Source organism: Galleria mellonella, unplaced genomic scaffold (assembly GCF_026898425.1).
Source record: "Galleria mellonella isolate WM207_F2 unplaced genomic scaffold, CSIRO_AGI_GalMel_v1 utg36, whole genome shotgun sequence".
Lineage (NCBI taxonomy): Eukaryota > Metazoa > Arthropoda > Insecta > Lepidoptera > Pyralidae > Galleria > Galleria mellonella.
Genome location: NW_026442086.1, coordinates 8,073,774 through 8,096,659, shown reverse-complemented (window position 1 = coordinate 8,096,659; position 22,886 = coordinate 8,073,774). Strand labels below are relative to the sequence as shown.

At 33.5% G+C, this 22,886-nt stretch overlaps 1 protein-coding gene across 8 annotated transcripts in view; it reads right to left on the bottom strand.

The window, feature by feature from the left end:
- The window catches only part of LOC113520740 (broad-complex core protein isoforms 1/2/3/4/5), a 205,466-nt gene that overhangs the window by 78,592 nt on the left and 103,988 nt on the right, over positions 1-22,886 (bottom strand). For 2 of the 8 annotated variants that reach the window (XM_052897486.1, XM_052897484.1), the window contains exon 2: positions 21,691-21,721. The gene's annotated coding sequence lies outside the window, so the exon portion shown is untranslated. Of the gene's footprint in view, positions 1-6,857; positions 7,106-9,196; positions 9,822-21,690; positions 21,722-22,886 lie in introns of those variants that run through there. The other 6 variants (XR_008253117.1, XM_052897487.1, XM_052897485.1 and 3 more) reach the window with 6 other exon arrangements.

The following is a 22,886-nucleotide window of genomic DNA, read 5'->3' as shown; positions in this document are numbered from 1 at the left end:
ACTAATCTTTGAATGTATTTTCTTCAAGTACATACATTTTTATTTATTTTATTTACATTCTAAAATACTTAGTTTAATCAGAAATATTACATGCGCACTTGGTTAATAAAATAATGTATTACACTTAAGACAGTAAAGAGAGCGAGGAATAACTACATGGGACAGATAAAGGAAACACTAGGTGTCATATCGTATAGGGAGGTCAAGGATATGGCCTGGGATAGAGCTGGCTGGAAGAGAATGCACGAATTAGTTGCACCGAACAAGAGGAAACTCTTAAATGAAAAGAGAGAAGACAGTAAAATAAATAAAAGACATTTGAACTTACCTCAGCGATGAATTGAATTTCACGACACAGTAAATAAAAACTTGACTACTTTAAGAGTGTTACTTAGTTACTATTACTTCGTATTTCTGCAACAGTTCTATTCGGTTTCGTCTATATAATAGTAATGTAATAGTTGTATAATATATTGTTAATAAGTATAAAATATAATAACATTTACAAAATAGTTAATTACTGATTATTAATCACTCATCAAGCGACACAGGAAAAACAATTATCACCAAATTTTTTCTAACGACGTGCATTTATTATTAGTAATAAGTAACCTGTTAAATAACGATCACGAATTAGATTAGAAAATCTATTATAATTTCTTTTAAAGTTCACACCAATCCCCTTTAAATGTCAAGTTAATATTTTACAATAGACGGTTTTTTTTTATAACACACAGTACAAACGAGCATGCAGCTCACCAGATGGAGAGTGACTACCGCTTAGATTTTGCACTCCTATCTTACATTCCTGGTTAATATTCTAGAATTCTAGAATAGCGTGAATATACTGGGTACAGAGGAATAACACCTGAGTCCTCAGGAATGGCAACGCATGGGGGGTATTATGGGCGAAACAGTATACTCTGTTATGTCTATGGTGCTGCTCATCTCTATAGGCGACGGTTACCACTTTCCATCAGGTGGGCCGTCAGCTTGTTTGCCATTCTAAGTTGTATAAAAAAAAAAGATACTTTTAATGATGGAAAATTAAACAGTTCCCGTGGGATATTTAAAAAACTATAGTAACTTATACAGTTTAGTACACAACCTACTTAAGAAAAGTGATTTCGACCTAAGGCAAAGAGTGAGAACGACACATCATTTATTACTTTTAATCCAGTATTCGCAGACATAATAAATAGGTAGGTATATACATCGATACATACGAAATAGGAATAACAAATACCACGCGGATAAAGTCGCGGGCATCAGCTAGTTTTAACTAAAGGTTATAGTAAGTTACATGAATTATAATCCCAATACCTAAATACACCACTAATAATGACTTCCCATTTATGTACTACATACATACAGTTACTGCTTCACTATACAAATATAAATGATGCTTCTTATACAATTGGACTAAGGCAAACATTTCCTTTTTATGCAACTTAGAATGGCAAACAAGCTGACGGCCCACCTGATGGAAAGTGATAACCGTCGCCTATAGACATGAGCAGCACCATAGACATAACGGAGAATACTGTTTCGCCCATGATATTACACGTGCGTTGCCATTCCTGAGGACTCAGGTGTAACTCCTGTGTATCCTGTAAATTCACTGCCATATCCTACCCTTCAAACCGAAACACAGCCATGCAAACACAACTGCTTCACGGTAGAAACACGAATGCGACAGAGGTGCAAGCAAACGACTTTTGTGCACAGTCTCCCTCTGAATGAAAGTGGATTAACTCATTAAAATCCTATTAAATACTTATTTATGAATGTTATTCTAATTAATATTAAAATTTAATTTATTAATACGATTTGTTCGGCATGTAACGTATATTGTTTTGTACTTTTTGTTCTGTTTAATTGGGACATTAAATCCATGAGTCAGTACTCTGGAATTCATGCTACTTATACTGCAATTAGTGTTAATGTTATTCTAATTTACATATTTTCTCATCCTATATTTTATTAATCATCTAATTCATTAATAAATTATATAATTTCTTCATTTATTAATAAATTTATTGACTACTTAGCCGGCGTTGCCTGCTTCTAACTATGTAGTTCCCGTATATCATTCCCATTGGAACTCTTCATGGATCCGGTCTTATATTGTATTATATACTTAAATGATAATTACATACCTAATACCTTTATAAAGTTTCAGCCAATTCAACTGATCGGTTATTTTATAGCATTTTATATGTGATTCTTTAGATTGATATAACTTTTTAATTTATGAACCGATTGAAGTAAAACAAACACTAAAGGTTAAACGGACCAAACTACAACGCATTAGTGAAAACTAAATTCAAATAGGCAGTTTCTGAGATTAGCGTGCATAAACGTACAGACAAATAGATGAAAATTCTAAAAATCATTGTTTTGGTTTCTATTGCGTTCATAAAGCAGTGTAATAGTTTTTCTTATATATCTTACATGTACAGACAGCGATCAATTATGATTTTATTATATATATTAATTGATATATAGTCATTTTGTAATTACGTTGCATCGACAATTATTTTATTTCTGTTTTTTTTTTTTTATATATATATATATAAGGGTTTTTGGCAGGCTTGTATTTCGCATATAAAGAATTGTATTATAACGCATATAAAGTTTGAGCGCATTTTATTAAGCACTGGATAGTTAAATATATATAAATATATATGTATTTGGGTCTATTTTTTTTTTTGTTATTTCTGTCTGCGGTGGACTGGTAGATAAAGTTAAATTGCCTTTTACACTGTTTACGTGTGTTAAAGTTTGATAAATAAATAAACACTGGGAAAACCCCATTTAAAGGAAAGCTATGTCCAGCAGTGGACAATTAACGGCTGATATAAAAATAACTACACGCTTTCTCCTTGTATCGGGTTGACTGGAAGAGATCTCTGTCAGAGATAAGTCCACTCTTGCTCACAACATTTATAAATGCATTAACAATGTAATTTACAAGTGCAATAAAGAATATATATTAATGTAATCTCTCTTAAATACTGCCCGAATAGTACGCCAGTTTCTCACCCTGGGGCCCTGAATCTTGCCGACTATGCTTCTTACGAGGGTTAATTTGCCATCTCTTTTCCTTAAGAGAGAACGTGTGAATTTTGTTAATAAAATAATAATAAGTAAATAAATATAGTCGATATACAGTGCATCTCTGCTTACTCCGCAAGGGATTTAGCGTGAAGCCAGATAATATACATATGGTGCAAAACTAACAGTACAACATAAAACAAATAAGAATATTGATAGCATTTCCAGGGAGAGGACGCCATTTAATATTAAAACTTAAAATATTTTTTTTTTTTTATTAATATTCATATTAAAATTGATTTTATTATACAATTTTTAATTATTAAAAGATAAATTAGACATTAAGAGAAGGAAATAGTCTTTAGTTTTATAATTAATATATTATATAAAAAGTACTAATAATATAAGTTATATAATTTCATTATTATATCATTTATAATTGTTGGCAACATTTTATTAAAAAAAAAATAAAGTATTATGCTTTTTCTTCTAAGTGTGGCAGCACTGTGCCATGAACTCTTTTACTCTCTTGTAATATGACATTTAATAATTAAATTTAATAGCAAGGCATGCTGTGGTCGCCTATAAATGTAAGAACAGTTAGATCTAATCTACCAGTGTATTGTATTGAAAAGTTTAGCTGTATCTTATGTTGGTAATCCTATAAATAAATAAATAAATATGCTGTAAGCATTGAATATACTCTCTCTGTGACATTATTTGGTATTTTTTTATTAATAATTATCGCCAAATATATAGTCCAGTATTCATAAACTTTTCTACAATACGTCTGATACATAATTATAAAATATATATATATATAATATATATATATATATATATATATATATATATATATATATATATATATATATATATATATAGGTATTGATATATTCAATGGGCGCTATTCATTCCGAATCATAAAATATTTCATCATAATCTCAATAAGTACCTACACTAGATAGGACTATGTTCTTGTAACAGCTATAAATAACTCTTATATTAGTTTAGCGTGGAGCATTTTTTTATATTATCATTGAAAGAAACTTTCTATGAACAAGCAATTATCAGTATTATCACAACTGCAAAGTAAATAGTGCTTCATTATTAAGCAATTATGGACTGATGCACATACATACAAATGCATATGTACATTCATTTACTCTCATATGGAATTTTCGTTGGTTTATATATTATACATATGTTTAGTCAAATATTTATTTATATAAACTTTTATGTACATATGTAAGTGTGTTTTAAATATATATAATTAATTCTTTTATAATTTCCAGTTCTTATATGAATTCGTGAACTAAATATAAGACATATTAATTCTTTAATACAATGCATCAAACATAGAATTAATCATAGTATTTTAGTATATATTTATAGTTTAAATTATATCTTGTCTAAAAAGTAAAATGTTATATATATAAAACATTCTAAAATAAATAATTATACAGCTACATTAGATATTTAAGTTTATATTATACTAGACTGAAGTGAAATAGCATGAATGGTTAAAAAATAATAGATTTTATTCTATATTAAAGATTATTTAAAATATAAACCATAATTTTATATAATTGACATAATGTAATTTAAAAAAAACATTTATATTTTATAATTGTAATATAATAAAATAATGTAGGGACTAAATACAATTTAATATTTGCATATCTCTACGGGGTGCTGCATGTTATGTACGTACTTGTATATGTAACATCTTATTTTACCATATAGCAAGCGAATAAATATGATTTAATTTAATTGATACTTTTAAAAGTTATACAAATAATAATTACAATAAAAGTGTAAATATAATGTATTCATTGTATATAATTTAAATGTATTATGTCAATTTAGTAATATAATTTGATTTGATTTGATACTTTTAAAAGTTATATAAATAATAATTACAATAAAAGTGTAAATAAAATGTATTTGTTATGTATAATTTCGATTTATTGTCTGTTTCTCTTTCGAATAACTAGTTTTTTTAAATGATCAAACTATTATATATATAATTATGTAATTGAGCAATAAAATTGCGTGTTTATATTAAGTTGTAGTGTAATAAGTAATTAGAGAGTTTTAAAAGTTATTTTTTTTATGAATAAAACTAAATATGACCTCCGTACTAGGTCAATTACGGAGCCAATTAACTAAAGAGACGTAATGTGAAACATAACCTAACCAACTATGTCCTGGCTGTACATTTCTTTCTATGCCACATTCATAGTTCGATATGGAACTTCTCCATTAAAAATAATGCGAATTTTTAGTTACAATAAACTTTTTCGTTATAATTTAAAAAAAAAGCAAAGATGGTAGGCAAAAGTTAGATATTTCTTGAATTTAACAAATAGATCTATATTAGGTACAAATTCGTTTTAAGCGCTAGATATGTTAGTATGCGTGAATACTGTATAATATGAATGTAAAAGTGAGTTTGTTTGTTTGTTACCTTATAGCGTCGTAACGGTTTATAAATACTATGAAATTTGGTATATACGTAGTATGTGGGACGAAGAAGGATATAGATTAATTGAATCCACTCAGTAACGAAGTCACGGGTAAAAGCTAGTCAGTATATAAAATACGAGTATGTCAAGAGATAAATGAGGATATAGTTTACTCGCGTAACAGATTACATTTGAATTTGTTCAGTTAAACAGCTAAATAGAGTTATTTAGTGTTAAAGTATAATTTATTGTTAACTCTATATAGCAACCTTAACTTTGTTTATGGTATGAAAAAAAAAAAAACTACTGGTGTGTCAATGACAGAACTAAAAAAGGTTTTTTTTTTTATTTCTCTTATCCATCGTTAATAATCTATTTAGTTCACTTGTAATAACAATAATAATAATGACATTTAGGAACAAACATACAAATAACTTTACAAAGTTTCACAATCATGACGTTTGTAGGATTAATAGAATGATTAGAAACTAGATAGATCGATTCTTTAGGATCTGAGACGTAATAATATAATATGTGACCATTCTTGTCTATTTCTAGCATATAGAAAGAGGAGACCAAGAGAATATATCGCAGTAAAACAGTGTAAGAGAAGAAAAACTTCAAATAAAAAAGATCGCCTCGTCAACGTCAAAAATACAGGTCAAAATCTACTTCTTATGGGTAGAGTCCGAGTTCAGTGGAATATCAATGAGTTTTAAACTTATAAATCCAATATTTTTTATTTGTATATATGTCGAAAAATTTTGATAACTTATTCAAAATATGGGTAAACTTGATTCTGAAAAAAAAAAAGTAGTTTTTACGAGTTGCCTGTAATGCAGCGTATTGTTTTTGTTAATGGTACTACCATTAACTTGTTAGTATTTTAAATAGTTTAACTACGTGCTAATAAGAACATAAGATTACACTATAGATAATTTTTTTTTTGCAAAACTGTCGATAGAAATCACTTGTGTATACTTAGAATAATAAATTTTAAATCAAATTAATATGAAATCACTGAAAAATGTTAATAATCAATGTGCAAAACATATTAGATCCGACAGTTCGTTCCGATCGCGTATTGATAGTATCATTAATAATATTCACGAAATAATATTACATATATAATACTGTAATATGTTGTAAAAAAATCATCGAGCCGGTCACAATAGCGCGTTGTCCTAAAATGAGGTTATCCGAATCGGTCTAACACATATTTTTTGTGCAAATAATTTTATCATCATGCCACGACCTTGCTCCCAGCTATCGCCAAATTTTGCTAGTCCTAAACGCCACGTATGATAAACTAGGTAGTCTAGAATTACTCACCCGATTAATAACGTTTTATTAAACAAAAAAAAAAGATATAAAAATCCTCCGCCGTATGTCACACTGCACAGCACTTCACTTAAAATTAATTAAAAAAAACAAAAGTTCCGCCAGCCAGTGTATAGTCCATGTGAGTCGCGTAAGTGCAATATCTGGTATTGTTTGTGTGTGGGTCGCGTAATGCACATCGCGCGCTCGCCGGCGATCGCCGACTGGCGGCGCGCACGCAAGATTCGCTTCGCGCGCCCCCCCAAAAAAATATGCCGCGAAAAATATGGCGGGAGGATATACGCAAAAACTGAAGGGGTGCGCTCGTTTCTCGCGCTGTGAGGCTGTATGCTAATCCATCGTGTGCTCGGGCCCTTTTTTCCGGGGTGGGGGGTGGGGATGCAATTAAAAAGCCGCGCGTGCGTGTGGGGGCGCGATTAGAAAGGAGACGGCGGACGGAATGAGTCTGTCACCGTTTTTTACTTTTTTCTAGTCTGGTGTACGTTTGTAGGGAGATGAGGGGAATCGATGGTCTGTCGTCTGATGCTATGTTGCTAATAATCCTATAATCTTATGTATATACATTCAACATTAAATGCGACTAAGATTTACTGGAAATTTAAAATTTTAATATCTCCTTTTATCTGAATTTTAAACTTGAGATTCATATTTATTTGAAATTATTCTTATAAAAAAAATAATCGTTATACGCAGATGAAATTTGGAAATGTTTATAATTAAAACGCAGAATAATAAAACATAATAAATTACAAGTATCAAGCAAATGAGTATAATTAATTCAATTTTTATTAAACAGCGTTGGAAATGACGCAAATGTACCTATTTGATATCATCATCTTGATATCATTGCGCTATTCACGCGATCTAATTTATTATTTGTTACGCAACAGTTGATAAAAATAAAGTTAAATAAATAGTTGTCTCATAAAATATTGACAAGTAGAATACAAAAAAAAATCTTATATTTCACGCGCCGAAACGTATTCAATAACTGCGTAGGTTTTAAAGAGACTGGCGAGATACCTATCTGTTTGTAAAAAAAAGTGTAAAAAGAAATAATAATGTTCCCGCCAAAAATATCAACTATCTATGCCAAGGTACAATACAGAGAACAGACAATACGTCTAGTTTGGCTGTTTGGGGTGCGTGCAACGTACACGGTGCTGCTCTGCAGACGAGAGCTCAGTGCTCGCGACAATTTGCGAGCTCGACTCCTGCAGCTCCGCTACGCGTAACGGCGTATGTCAATATGCGTTCGAAACTGCGAACGGGTTTTATGAATTCGAAATTTAAAAATTTAATTCTATTCTATGTATCCGCAATTGGGTTGTTTTTTTTTTTATAATTCTAACACTAAGTAAGTAAGTTTTAAAAGCTTAATTAATACTTTTTTCTTGGAAGGTTAATAAATAATTGTAACGAACTCTCTATAAATTAATTATAATTATTTATTAATTAGTTATTATACATTAATTAATTATAATTACTTAATAACTTAATTATTAAGAAAGACTTTTATTTTGTCAAAAAAATACTGTTATAAATTTTATACAAACTTGAATTTGATTATCTAAAAATTAACAACTCAAAAAAGTTTTTAAACAATTTCCTTTAAACTTCAATATCGAGATTTTCATAATAACTACGTATTCAACTATTTTGCATTTCAATAAACTATTGTAAATATATAAAAAAAAAAATAAAAACGAACAGGATTTGCACAAAAGCTAATTAAAAATACAAATCGAGCTACGGGTCAACGGTCGTGCAATGCAACTATTACTACTTTTAAATAATTATTTATGCAAGTTATCTAATGGCGAGCTCCGAGATGTGCTGCAAGACACCTAGCTCGTGCACCGGGCATCGTCCGCACTGCCCAGTACGTTTTTATATTAGCATTATAATAGATAAACTTCGAAGGGGCTATTTATTTGACAGTGAGAAGTTAAAAATCATTTCAAGGCGATATATCTGACAAATTGTGTTTATGCTAATTTCGATTTAATAAGTATAAATATGAAATCACAAAGGAAAAAGTTTAAATTGTTAAAATCATTAATGTAGGGTTTACTTCCGGATGGGTTACGATATTATTTTGTTTGTACTCAAACCGTGAGAAATCTGAATTTAAAACTATTATATTATACTGTGAGAAGTTTTATTAAAGAGACGATTTATTTGTGTACATAAATGAGTTTAATTAGTTGTATTAAATACTCTATCGATGTAAAAGTTACAGTAAAAAACGTGGAAAATTGGAAAAGTTAAACAAACTACATATGCAAAATATATTAATATTAATAGAGAGATATAAATAAATTTCTTACCTTTGCGGGCCCCAAAAATCACTTTAAAAATGTTACTCAACAAAAACAATCAACAAAACATCAACAAAGTCACTAGGAGTCAATGTCTGGCAACAAAACAACGCGCGAAAAAACCAGGCCGAGAACGCGTATAACAAAATTTGCACTAATAAAAATAATGGATTTGAATAAAATAAATGGAATCGGATTTTTGAACGTGGAACGTAGTGGCGCGCGACTGTCCGGCCAATCCGTCACGCGACTAGTCCGATGTCCACACACGCACGTGAGAAACTTTAGTCGAAGTTCGTCCGAAAACTTTCCCCGCACGCGTCCCAATAGTTCGGCTGCCGACGCGCTCTATTCCAAACTTGAAATTTTTCGACCGAACCCGGATGCCGAATTTAATTGCGGTTGATGTTAATTTTTATAATTTTTTTTTAATTTGTGTGTGTGTTTTTTTTTTCAGAGGCGTCCACCCGTCCGGTCGGGTCCGGTCGGTCTGCAATATTAACACGAGCCGCGTCCACCTTTTGTAATGAAACGTTCACACATGCTTCCGCATTACCGTCCCGATGCCATCAATAATGAAGCCGGGCGGGAAAAAACAAAACGGGGCACCTCTCCCGACGAGGCGCCCGCCGACACTACAGCCTCCTCGTCAAAGATCAGAATTGCATATCTGGGTTGCGTTAATGAGCGGGGGGGTGGGGGTCGTGGGGGGTCGAAAAAGTGGCACCGCTCGCGCGCGAATATAAATTCATCGCCAAAAAATCATTACGCGGGGGGTGGTATTACGGGCGCTCGCTGCGCGGGTTCGCTCGTATAGTTTTTAAATCGGGCGCTCATTCGGTGGCGCGGCGTCGCGACGGGCGGCGGCCGCGCCACTACTGCACCGCCGCCGCCGCCGCCGCCGCTACCGCCGCCCTGCACCTGCATTATGAGCCGCAACTATCACGCATGCACCTTACGCTTACACTCCAAACTTCCCAAGATGCTACACCGAATCACTGAATCGAACCGATCACGCTCACTTTCCGCGCTCCCCGTACGGAATTCTGTCGACTCGTTAAAGTGACTTGAAAGAGTACAAATCGGCAGAAAATTAATGCGTCCTGCCGCTGGAGATGGATTGATTTTTTAAAAAGAAAAAAAAAACGAACTGTACCTACCACGTGTATGCAAATTTCTCTTTTCGACGACGATCGTAATCAATTTGTGCGTAGGAAGTGGGTACACTTCCGCACGCACACGCGTCCCGCCGCGTACGCACACAAGTGCGCAACGTGCGACTCAAATTAAATCTAATACAAAATTGCGTTTTATGTTCATGCTAGTGCGTGTAGGTGTGTGTAGGGGCGCACAATGCGAACTCGCGTCACGTACACTCCACCGGGTTATTTAGAATTAGAAAAAATAAATATATAGGTATTAATTAGAATAATAATTAGAATAATTTTTAATTAAATTAATCTAATTAAACACATTTATATGGGGATGATAGGAGAGGGGACATTTACTATATACATGATAGTATATACACTCCACCTAGAGTCAGAAAAACTTAAAACTTTAAGAAAAAAACTTAGTTAAATTTAACACTGCTAACATCAGTTTCCATCATCATCATCATCATCATCATCACATCAACCGTTATTCATTCACTAACGAACGTAGGCTTCCCCCATAGACTGCCTCAAGAAACGGTCTTGAGCCACCAATGGATACACCATTGGCTTTCTGCAATGAATTTTTGGTTATCACTCCATCTAGTAGGGGGGATGGGGGAATTATTCTAAACCACGTTTGCCTATACAAGGTGGTCGCCATTTAAGAACCTTTTTTCCCCCATTAATTGTCGGTTCTTCGAGCACGTGACCAGCCCATCGCCATCGCCAACTTTTCATATTCATCGTTAAAAGACACCATTTACAACGGTTTTTCAATACAAGTTGCCAGTAACTATCCAATGCTGAACATAAGCCTTTCATTAGGGGAGATTTGCTAGTAGTTGCCACTCTTGGCAGGCGGGGTGGCAACCACAGCATAGGTGTTATCGAGTGAGCCCTATGCTCGTTTGTCGTCTTAGTAGTATTAAGAATTTCCCTATAATTTCTGTTCTCTAAGGAACCTTTAAGTATCAAGTTTTAATTAAGTCCACCTTTTGTACCATACTTTCTTTTGGACGATAAAGTTATTTAAATAAATAAATAAATAATACAATATCAAAAATAATAAAGAAACACTCAAAATGAGGAGTACTTCCTTTTCGAAGTCAGTTATAAATATAAAGTCGGCAAACAAATTAATGGTCAACATACAATTCATACAATAAGGAAATCAAGCATCATACAATCATGTAATAAGGCACCGCTAGATCTATTAGTTGCACTGATTTCTGCATCTAACTGTACTTTAAAAACCCACACAAGCTTAATGTTAAAAATGAATTACCAACACAACCCCGCCGTCTCCCTACTACACTCATTTTCATTTCGATGTTTTTGGGTTTTTGCGCAGATGGGGGGCACCCCCCTCCAGGGGGTGGGGGGCCACCACCCTCGCCCTATGAAAATAGGATATATTTTTATGTTTTATTTGCCCGGAAGCCTGTAGCTTAGTTGCATGTTTATTAGAACTTTTTATTAGTAGAAACAATACGGTTCGGGTTTTTTTTCTGCGTTTTCCGGGTTATGCCGCTTCGCCGCATCGGCACAGAATGATTTGCGACGACATCTCTATAGGCCGCAGTCACGATATGTTTGTTTTTGATAAGGCATAGTTTTAGGTTTATTGGTTTTGTAATGTTGAATTATCATTTGTTATTTTGTCTCGAAAAATATACAGTCAATAACTTCTATATTCCGTTTCTTACTTTAATTTTTCCTTCTGTTTCCTGTTTTCTTACAGTAATAAATGTATCACGACTTTAACGCTTGGTAATTACATCTCCTATTAACAGCATTAATATAAAATACGTATGAAATAAAAAAAAAATTCTCTCGCCATTTATGAAGAACTGATAACAATTTATAACTAGGCTGTATAGGCCATGCTCTTTGCCTATCTATTTTAGGCGAATTTTAAAACAACAACAACAAATGTATAATGGTAAATAGAAATATAAAAATATTAATAGCTAGCGACCTGCCCCGAGTTCGCACGGGTGCGATGCTGATACTAAATAGCGTCGCCGGCCCCTCATTACATTACGATATCACATTGGAAACCTCTAAAATTATCAGTGTTCCTCAACTATATTCTGCATGTATTATATATACAAAGCTTCACTCATAATGTGACGTGATTATAGTGAATAAACTTCACTATAAAACTTGGCCAAACAATCTCAGTTTATATTAACAAATTGTCTCATTTTTCAATTTTCCTCGAACAACATGCAGATTGTTGGCAATTAATTTGCAATATTTCTTAATTTAATCAGTAAGTACATTTTTTTTTTATTTTTTATTATTTTATACAACTTAGATGGCAAAAGAACTGACGGCCCACCTCATGGAAAGTGGTAACCGTCGCCTATAAACATGAGCAGTACCATGGACATAACAGAGTATACTGTTTCGCCCATGATACCGCCCACGCGTTGCCATTCCTGAGGACTCAGGTGTTATTTCTCCGTACCCAGTAAATTCACGCCATATCCCACACTTCAAACCGAAACACAGTCATGCAAACACAACTGTTTTATAGTATATTTAATTATTATTTTAATTATTATATATTAGAACTAAACAATTATTGAATAAGTTTCAAACAATCTGAAAGTAAGGTTTTTTTAGATAAAAATAAATGACAGAGTTTTGAGGTTATAAAATAAAAAAAAAATGCAATCGAATTTAGAACCTCATCTTTTCTTAGAAGTCGATTGATAACAGTTTAAAATGAATTCAATTCTTAAAATCAATTGTTTTATCGAATAAAGTGAATAAACGCAAAGTTTCAGTGTACTGTCCCGCGCCATTTTATAACGCTTGAACTGTAAGGGGTTAGAAGTCAGCAGAGCACCTTATAAATACCTTTATAAGACTTCAAACATATATATTACTTATTTTAATCTATACTTATATTGTAATAAAGAAAAATTTTACTGTTCGATTGTTTGTAATTGATAAAGTCAAAAATTACTTAAAAGTTTTTAAAAGTTCTTCCACCTATTGAAAGCTGCATTACCAATGAGTAAAACAGACTATTTATTATTATTGATTAGCTTGATTATAAAATTCTATCTACCCGCGTATTCGGCTTATGGTCCCGGCATAGAATGGGCTACCCCTTCCTTTCCCGTGGATGTTGTAAGAGGCGACTAAGGAAGGGCGAGGGATGGGCAGTAGCGTCCCTCTTAAAATATCACTGGAAGCTTAATTGTGGTTGTTAACTCGCCTGCCAAGCGTAGCAACTACTGGAAAAACTCCCCTTATGGGGAAGGCTTATGTCCAGCAGTGGACAGTTTACGGTTGAAATAGTAAAAAAAAATCCTACCCTCGTCAACTCAAGCCGAATGGCTAGTTTTAAATAAAAGTGTTCATAACTTCAAAGTCATATTTGGCAATTTTCGAAAAATAGTTTAACAATTTTCAATGTTCCTAATTATTCAAAAGCTATCGGTATTTCCGATTGTAAAGACAATTTATTTATTTATTTTTAACTATAACATTTAAGTCGATTGGTACACACGTGTGACTGTAACTACTAATGAACTGTCAGTTTTCTCATATTGGGTTTGTTGGAAGAAATCTCCATTGGAGATAAGCTCGCCTTTGTGCACTATTACGTTTGTTTTTACATTTCAATAACCTTTTGTGTACAACAATGAAGTTAATGCCAAATTACCTGAAATTGATATAGTGTATGATAATTCGAATTCCTACAGGAATAAATTGCTGAAGCACTTTGTACAACAATCTTATGAAAATTAACTCTAATTGTCATAATTTATATTTTTTTAATATTTTTTTTAATTCAATTCACTCTTAATCGTATTTTCTGATTTTGCTCACAACTTAGGTTACATGTTTATTTTTATTATTTACTTCATTTTCTCGCACTATATAACTATGTTAAAGTGAATGCTGTGAATACCTATAATAGGCATGTGCATTAATATTGTATTATATTTAATGTTTGTTATATGTGTCTGTTATAATGCAATATGCTGTTGGTGTTCCTTAAATAAATAAATAAATAAAGAATAAAGAATCTGCTCGTGGAATGGGCGACCGGAAGATGACTCGGGTTGCCCAATCGAAGACATCGTTGTGTTCCATATTATAGGGAGTCCAACCCGAGCCACCACGCCGCCACCAGTCACTAATCTGGACAATACAATGTAGCAGTGGACAGTTAATGACAGATATGATGATGATGATGATGATTATTTTGTTAAGAAATAATTATAATGTTTCCATTCTTAATATGATAATATCTGATTGATAGTCTGATTTGTGTATTATATTAAAATTAAATTTGCTACATATTTTATCTCTTGATTAGATTATTTATTTATTACATATATATATATATATATATATAAATGATTCATTACCACAATAGCGCACGATACAATTCTATTTTGCTACGTCGTAGAGAAAGCGTAGTTAGACGTAGTCAAATCTGTAGACGCTTGTAGATACAAGTTGAGAGAAACAGGCATTGTTAGATTAGTTCAGCTGTCATATCACCTTTAGATGAATGTATGGAAATGCACACCTTTAATGTTTCAGGCGTCTATAGGCTACAGTGATTGTTTACCATCAGACGGGCTGTATGCTTGTTTACCACCTCCAATGTATAAAAAAAATATTTGTTTTTAATCCGCTTGAATTTTTACAAATGATCTCACCTTCATCATATTATTATATCAGCCGTAATCTGTCTACTATTGAACATAGATCTCCCCCTATTGGGGGGTTTTGTCAGTAGTTGCCACGCTTGGCAGGCGGATAGGCAACCGCAGTTTTTTGGTGATGTTTAAAGAGAGACGCTGCTGCCTATCTTTTTTTTTTTGACGGGTGAAAATGGTACGGTAACTCCGCCTGCGCTAACGCGTTACGCTGGCGGAGCACCAGTGAAGGGTGATCGATGAGAATGAAAAACGGGGGAACCCCTGCTGCCTATCTCTCGACCATTAGATTCCTTTAATTGTCTCCTACGACACCCCTAGGAAAGATAGGGGCGGCCTATTCTATTCTGGGACCACACGGCTATTTCGTATTAGAAGAACTATCTTCTTACTATTTAGTAATATAATAAAATTGTCTCGAATTAAAAAATGGACTCGAAGCGATTTTAACCCTCTTGCTTCGAGCCATTTTAATGCAATGCTACAAGTAGATATCGGTGCCAAAGTAACCAAAAAAAAAAAATAAAAAAAAATATATGCTGTAAATACTTATTAGGTATAATTTCGTTTGACGTTACCTAAATATCAACTGGGCGATTAGAGTCGTCAAGTAAACTTTAAAAAGTAGTTTACAGAGTACAGAGGAATAACACCTGAGTCCTCAGGAATGGCAATGCATGGGGGATATCATGTGCGAAACAGTATACTCTGTTATGTCCATGGTACTGCTCATGTCTATAGGCGACGGTTACCACTTTCTATCGGGTGAGCCGTCAGCTTGTTTGCCATTCTAAGTTGTATAAAAAAAAAGACCTCTAAGCAATCACTTACACTTCGTTGTATTACATACTAATACCTTCATAAAGTTTCAGTTAATTTAACTAATCCGTTATTTTATAGCATTTTATATGTGATTTTTTAGATTGGTATAACCTTTTTATTTATAAATCGATTGAAATAAAACAAACATTAAATGTTAAGTGGAGCAAACCGCAACGCAATAGTGAAAACCGCATTCAAATCGGTTAAGCTATTTCTGAGATTAGCGTGCACAAATTATGAAAATCATTGTTTTGGATTCTATTGCGTTTCTCAAAAAGGTGATTATTATTTATAATATTTAATATATATAAATAATATGATATGTGAGGTACTACGTAATACTAACTTTACATGTATATGATATATTCTTTAGCAATATAAAGGTTGTAAGCCTCTTGGTAATAAACAGAAATGAAGCACAAGTTCTCACAGTTCATTTAAATTTAGATATCATACTATTAAATCATATATTTACTTATTTTACCTTGTATTTGATATATAACAAATAATATAACATAAATACCCAACTTCTGTTAGTCCATTGACACTTATTTAAATATAGCTTCTTTAGGACTTCCATCAACAATAATTGTGATATATTTTATATAATGACCACGTGGTTCACTATACTTGTTCACTATTGATACGGCAGGGAGCTCCGCTCTGTTCAACGGTTGGACAAGAAGTGTCTCCCCACCCAAATGACAATCTTTTATATCCACACGGCCGAATTCGAGTAAACAAGTCAGCGAGACCACGTGTTCTTACAATTTCATTAATTTTTATTCAAGTATCATGATAATAAATAATTATAAAGTCAATTAAAATATAAATTAGTGTTCTATATACATTACAAGAATAATTTATTACGAAATTCGGTATAATAACAATTTTAATACTTTATTTATGTTTAAAGTAGTTACTTTGACTTTTATTAATAAATGTAGGTACTCATTTTGACACAAGGTGTTTAAGACAATTAATATAATTTAAAATAAATATCTAACACGTTCATAAAGCGCTACCCTGAAATAGTTTTTCTTATATATCTTCCATGTATAGGCATCGACTAGTTACGATTTTATTATATGCCTTGGTTAAGCTTTTTTATTTATTTATTTATAGGATCACCAACATAAGATACAGCTAAACATTTCAATACAATACACTGGTAGATTAGATCTAACTGCTCTTACATTTATAGGCGACCACAGCATGCCTTCTGTTTGATAAACATTAAAATAGAATTAAATTATTAAATGTCATTTTATAAGGAATTAACAATATGAATAATAATATAATATAAATAATGGAAATTGCATTTAAATTACATTTAATGTTTTTTTCTTTTTTCCCATTATTTTCAGATTGCTAAATTATCAACATAAATAATTCAATACAAAGGCATCTGAATCTTACTACCACAGATCCGTGAAACAGGCCAGTGAAACACTAGGCCACTAACATCCTAGACACTTTGTAGACATCTAAATGTAGATATACTTACTGTGACTAGCTTAACTTGGCTCTGCTGTACCAAATTATTTCTTTTGTAACTTCTTGGCGGACAGCCACGTTTTGAGAGGCGAATAGTGTTGCCAGATACGGATTTTTGATTTCTCCCCAAATTTAGAATATTTTTTTCTTTAAAATTATACGATTTCCCTAAATTTTACCCAATCCAATGTTGGTCTTTTGTTCCAATGTAAGTCTATTTTAACTACTTTTTACAACGTAACCATTACTCGTGTGAGGAAAACAAAAATGGCATCGAATATAAATACGGTTTACAGAAAACAGAAAAGTCAAGATAATTACTCAAATTTCATCACATCCTTTTCACTTTTCTTCAACAATTTAAGACAATTTTTTTTATTGTTAAAATTTTCGTAAGTACCCATGACTAAGGGTCCTGAATGATTCTGAAACTAGTCGAGAATTCTCGATTAAAATACGCATAAGTTAATTTGGTTGTTCTTATACAAAAAAAAATACCCAAAATTGGGGGAAATTACTCAACCTGGCAAAGCTAGAGGAGATAGTGGTTCGAACATAAGACAATACAGTTTGGTTCGTGAAATAGTTTAGATTTGTTACAATTTACTACGCTATTGTATTTAAAACGAGTACCGGCTGACTAAACATATATATCTGTTTACTGTTAGATTTTACTAGTTTTGCCCCGCGACTTCGTCCACTTAACTGGGACATATTGATTGGCCAGAACGTAAAGTGTCCTCCATTCTCTATACAAAATTTTGGGTTTTTAGCTTAATCTTTTGCATATCTAATTCATATTATGGAAAACACTATGGCAAAAAATGTTCCTTGTAGATGTTTTACATTCATTTCTGCGTTATATTTATTTCTTAGTTCAAAGAATCGACAACCGATGGGGAAGATAGGTTCTTGAGTGGCGACCACATACGGGTAAACTCAGTGTAGGACGACTAGGTGGGGTGACGCCATGGAATGCGTTGCAGGGAGATAGTGGATGCAGGTGGCTCAGGACCGTTCTTTACGGCAGTCTATGGGGGAGGCTTATGTCCAGCAGTGGACGGATAATGGCTGAAATTAAAAGGTAATGATGATGATTTATTTCTCATTATTTCTTTCCACCCAATAATTTGCCTTAAGAGCGTTCTCATACAGAAATCTGAAAAAATATCTGTTTTTGGAAATTGACAAATAATTTTGACCCATTGAAAATAATATTGATATAATTGGTTATCTCAAGAGCCTACACCATGGTGTTCTTCAAAAGGGGGGTAAAGAGGTTTCTTCAGGGTCGGCAACGCACGCGTAACATCTCTAGTATTGCGAGTGTTCATAGGCTTCTTTTTTTATACAACTTAAAAGTGGCAAACAAGCTGACGGCCCACCTGATGAAAAGTAGTAAATGTCGCCTATAGACATGAGCAGTACTATGGACATAACAGAGTATACTGTTTCGCCCATGATACCCCCCATGCGTTGCCATTCCTGAGGACTCAGGTGTTATTCCTCTGTACTTATCACTGTATTTATCACTAAGCAGTTTTGCTTGTATGCATCCAATTTCAATTAGCCACCAGTTCTCACCAGGTAGTGTTTCATTAACTAGGTTTGACCTGTACAAGATACAAGCAAGTGCCGTGTGACCCCACTATAGAATGGACTATTCCTTTCTTTTAACGGTCAGAGGATGGGCAGCGGGGGGAAAGAGATTGTTAGCAATGGAGTTTGATAGCCCCATTGTTAGCAATTTGCCCTATAAGATCGCCCTCCACATGGTTCCCCCTGGAAACCATCGTGAACAATTTTTGTTGAATTCGTCACGATGGGCTAATTGACCTGTTTCATCCTCACCTATCATCCTTCACTGGTGCCCCGCCGGTGTATACCAATAGTGTGGGTGGGGTTACCATTCTATTATTACCCATAAAAAAAGGGATGGGCAGCAACGTCCTTTTTAAAACATAACCAAAGTCTAATTTAGCCAATCCACATGCCAAGCATGGTAACATCTGGCAAAACCACCCAATAAGGAGTAGCTAAGTTCAGTAGTGGACAGTAACGGCTGAAATGGTATATGGTAGTATATTAAATGGATAAGGAGGTATATCTATCCTATTTAAGAGCTGCGCTCTTATCGGTGGAGCTCTTGCCACTCACTACGATTTTCAGCGAGTCTCTTCACCTCTTGATACGACACGACACCAACTCCTTCCTTGATCTGCCTGATGTAACTATGTCTCGGTCTCCCTCTCCCCCTCCTTCCTTCTATCTTACCTTCTATTATAATGTTCATAAGTTCGTTGTGTCGTATCAAGTGTAGGAGGAGGTAGGCTGTTTTTTTTTCTAGCCAGTACATTTATATATTTAATTCTTTATTGCACCATAAACAAAAATATACAATGACAAGTGAATAATTCAAGTGAAATACGGTAACATAAATACAGGTTGAAATACGCACATACCATAAACGTAGAAAAGGCGATCTTATCGCTAGGGCAATCTCTTACAGACAACCTTTGGTTAAAGCAGAACAGATAGAAGTGGGGATACAGTATACATATCCCTGTTACGCGGACGGAGTCGCGGGTAAAAGCTAGTAATAACACAATTCGCGTAGGCACTCTGTGTACCATTAAAAATAATGTATCGAACGCGGGGTCCGAGGGTTGCGGGGAGGACGCGGCCATAATAAATTCATTTGGTGTAGTTTTTCCAATAATTTCGCTATTGGTGGAAAAATGACCACTTTTCATTTTGGCCGGCGGTAGCGCGAGCTCGTCCGTCCCTTTCTAACATTAGCATATGCTATCTTTCTTTTTTTACCTAGTGCCCATCATTGAATCATTACCTTATGTAATACCTTACATGTATGTATATAAGGCTTATTTTACGTATGTGATAAGAATATCGAATGGGAAGATGATATAAATAGGCATGTAATAACTTTGGTCCTTCAACTCCGGATATTTTCGAGTTCGATTCCCGATGAATGCGAACATTACTGTAATCTGTTATTAGTTTCTGTCGTGTGGTCCCCAACCCCTCCTTTCCTGAAGGTGTCGTAAGAGGCGACTAAAGGAATTTAATGGTAGAGAGATGACCAGCAGCGTCCTTCTTAAAACATCTCTAAAATCTAACTGCATTTACTAATCCGCCCGCCAAGCGTGGCAATGTATAGCAGTGGACATTTAACGCCTGAAATGATGATCAATGATGACGATGATGATTTGATGACGATGATTATTTAGTTTCATTATTGACTACTTTTTGACTGACTTATAAAAGTATCGCGTCAGATATGCAGAAATATCGTCATAATTTTATCAGCCGTAAACTGTCCGCTTCTATATATGTGTGTAATATATATATATATATATGTATATATATATATATATATATATATATATATATATATATATATATATATATATATATATATATATATATATATATATATATATATATATATATATATATATATACATATAGATAGATATATAATTTTCTAGCGGTCCGCCCCGGCTTTGCGCGGATATACATTACATCACGTCACATTAGAAACCTTTAAATTTATCAGTGTCTCTCTACAATATTATGCATGTATTATACATATATACCTACCTCTTGAATCACTGTATCTACTAAAAAAAGCCGCTTCAAAATCCGTTGCGTAGTTTTAAAGATTTAAGCATACATAGGGACGAACAGACAGCGACAGCGACTTTGTTTTATACTATGTAATGATTTGCATCACTTACAGCATACAAATTATAACAAACACAGATATATGGTACATAAAAAGCGAGATAAGAGAAATGATTAAAATAAAAAAAAACATAAAGTCAAGTATAATTTTTCCTTTTGCGCGTGCGCCATAACAATACAAAATGGTCACAACTCAGCTTATTGCTTTTCCCTCAAAAGAGCATATTCTGTCGTGGCCAAAGGGCTATATAGGCTTTAAACATTACATACATACATATACTTAGATATATGTTTTCTTCAATGCATGATAATGAAATGGTAACCACCCGCGCTATCGGTATACACTGGCGGGGTACCATTAATAGATGATAGGTGAAGATGATATAGATAAAAATTGACAATAATTAATCACGACGTTTTCCAGGGGGAACCGCGTGGAGGTCGACCTGATAGGGTATATTGCTAGGAATGGGGATTAACGCCCCCCATTACTAATAATCCTTCCCCCTCCTCTAGATATATGTTAGGTAATAAGTTGATGTCACACGTGAAGCGAATTCAAGTTACTGTAACTTAATTAAATACTTTATAAAGCCAGCTGTATCTATGTCAAAATCTTATTTAACATTACCTGATTCGAATGAACTCCAAACAGCAAATACCTGAAAATTTAAATACATATTTGAATAACTGGTACATACAAGGCCATACAATGACAATGGAGTGGAACGATTCGAAATTAATACAGATATGACAAAATGTGTCCCACTGCTCTATCTAAACACCTAAACTACACAAAATTTTAATTCTGAAGTAAGTAATATTTCTAATTATATTTTATTTAGTATAAATTATAAATAAAATATTAATATTTTTTATTTACAAAATGTGTAAATATATATGATATATATTTTTAAGTAAAAAAAAAGTTTTAAATGAAAACGACATAAAAATAGTTGAAGAAATACACACACACACACACACACACACACACACACACACACACACAAAAAGGTTGGTGGTCGCATAGTGGTCTAAATTCGCCCATAACATACAATACATTGTAATAAATTAATATATTATGGATATGCTTGACATTCAGTAAAATTAGAGACAAATAATAGATAGATAGATCTATCTATCTATAAGTTTACAAATAAATTTATAAATTGTCCTAGAAATCGTAGGACATATTGTAATCTTTTGGAGGGAACAATAAAAAGTATCTATCTATCTATCTATCCATCCACGGTGAAACAGATGGCCGGCCACAATTAATACGTGTGTTTGCACAATTGTTTGCACATTATGTAAGTTTACATTGCCTATTACAGTCAGACGGACTATGCTCGGAGTCTCTTTCCGGAACGAGGATATTCGCATAAGAACCAAAGTAACCGACATAGCCCGAAGGATTAGCAAGCTCAAGTGCCAATGGGCTGGTCTAGCTCGAGGAACCTACAACTAATGGGGAAGAAAGGTTGTTAAGTGGCAACCGCGTACTGGTAAATGCAGTATAGAATGATCCCCACTAGATGGAGTGACGACCTGAAATGTATTGCAGGGAGTCAGTGGATGCAGGTAGCTCAGGAGCGTTCTTTATGGCAGTCTATGGGAAAGGCTTATGTCCAGCGGTGGACGGACAATGGCTGAAATGATGATGAAATGATGATTAGAGTCAGACGGACTATTCGCTTGTTACTGTTTTGTAAAATACTTAACCCTCCGCCAACCGTGTGTTTATTTGCACACCGTCAACCGTCACGGACGATATCGTCCCAGACGATAATTTGACGTACTTAAAGGTAGGGAAAAATTGCAAAAAAT